This window comes from Petaurus breviceps, unplaced genomic scaffold (genome assembly GCF_028583685.1).
Source record: "Petaurus breviceps papuanus isolate PSGF00001 unplaced genomic scaffold, PetGlider_PUasm1.0 99, whole genome shotgun sequence".
Taxonomy (NCBI): domain Eukaryota; kingdom Metazoa; phylum Chordata; class Mammalia; order Diprotodontia; family Petauridae; genus Petaurus; species Petaurus breviceps.
The window spans coordinates 16,050,572-16,052,313 of record NW_027187465.1 but is presented as its reverse complement, the minus strand read 5'-3'; positions in this window follow the sequence as shown (position 1 = coordinate 16,052,313).

Below are 1,742 nucleotides of genomic sequence, written 5' to 3'. Positions count from 1 at the left end.
CCTTCCTTCCTTCCTTCCTTCCTTCCTTCCTTCCTTCCTTCCTTCCTCTCAGGAAATCCTCAACAATATTTTGCTGGTGATATTGTGAATCCCAGAGTGTCCAAAGAATCAAAGTTGAGCATCATCCAAATAGCATTGTACAGGTCCACAGTCAACGTGAATAGTCAAGAACTGATTGAGAGAAGTGGCATAAGGGATGCCATCAGAGAAAGGCATACTGGGGGAGAAATTCAGGCAAGTCATGTGGTGAAAGTCAAGATTAAATGAAGAGAGAGAGAGAGACAGACAGACAGACAGAGAGACAGAGATATGGCCTGGGGTACAGCCAATGCCCTTTGGAGTCTTTGATGTTTGACTAAGCTCTAAGCCTTCACAGCACCTGCTTTAGTTGCCTTCATGGCCTTGGAACAAATTGTTCTCCCCTGCCCCTTCCTCTGGGGAAAATATTCACGAGCTTGGGAGAAGACATCTTCCTCCTTCACCTACAGGTTTGAGGCCTGTCGGTTATCCTTAACCTGGCTTAGCCCGTCTGCCCAGACAGTTTTTCCTGGAGCTTCTTGGAGCTGCAGGTGAGAGTTGGGGGAATCAGGTGGATGCCAAGGTGGATAAGTAGCCCTGAAAGAGGCTTGGCCAACTCTCACACCTAGGTGTGAGGGGCTACCTCCTCAACATCCCATACACTCTGGGAAAGAGACAGAAGGCAGGAAAAAGTAAAGAAAGAATGGAGCGAAGGAAGGAAGGGAGGGAGGAGGGAAGGAAGGAAGGGAGGGAGGGAAGGGAAAGAGGAAGAAAAAAAGAACAGGTAGACAAGGAGAAGAAGAGAAAGAAAACAAAGGCAGGAATAATAGAAATTCAAAAAGATTTGTCATGAAGACAGAAAATAAAAACTTTTCCTGCCTTGTTTGTTATTGAATCATTGGTTCTACATCATTAAACGTTAAAAGTTTGTGTTAGATTTTATCCCTTACTTTATATATTTATTTGTTTGTTTTCCTTGATAGTCTTTAAGCCTACATCTGAACACATTTAAAACAATCCCAAACCCATGGTCATCGCCAAATCATGATGAGGCAGCTGCAGACATTGGTGAAGGAGGGTAGATAATATCACCATCCTCGTTGGACAGATAAGGAAACTGAGACCTCTTGCCCAGGAACACACAAGCAGTCAGCAGCAGCACTGAGGCTTGCACCTGGCTCCTCGGAAGGGAAGGCAGCGATCTTTCAATTACACCCCAGCGGCCCTTTGGGGAGGAGGTTGGGGAGGGCCGGCGACTTCCGGAGCCCACACACGGAATGCCTCAGAAGTCTCTGCCTGAGCCGCGATCAGCAGCCACAGGCACCTGCAGAGCCCCGGGCGCGGCGGCCGTGTCACAATATTATGATCTGGGCGAGTGCTGACATCTTCACTTTCTAGGTCTGTGTCACCAGGGAAAGTAGAGTGTCCTTGAAGCTAAGCCTAGCACGGCACCAAGTACAGAGGACTCTCGGTGATGTGGAGAGCCTCAAGCGTTCTTGTCTGTAAACGAGGGGGTGGGACGAGATGGTCTCTGAGGTCCGTTGAGCTCGGGAAGACTCTCCAGCTCTGACAATCCCTGTTCTCAGGCCCCTCCCAGCCCTGACATCCCCTGTTCTAAGGCCCCTCCCACCTCTGACATCCCCTGTTTTATGGCCCTTCCCACCTCTGACATCCCTTGTTCTAAGGCCCCTTCCACCTCTGACATCCCTTGTTCTAAGGCCCCT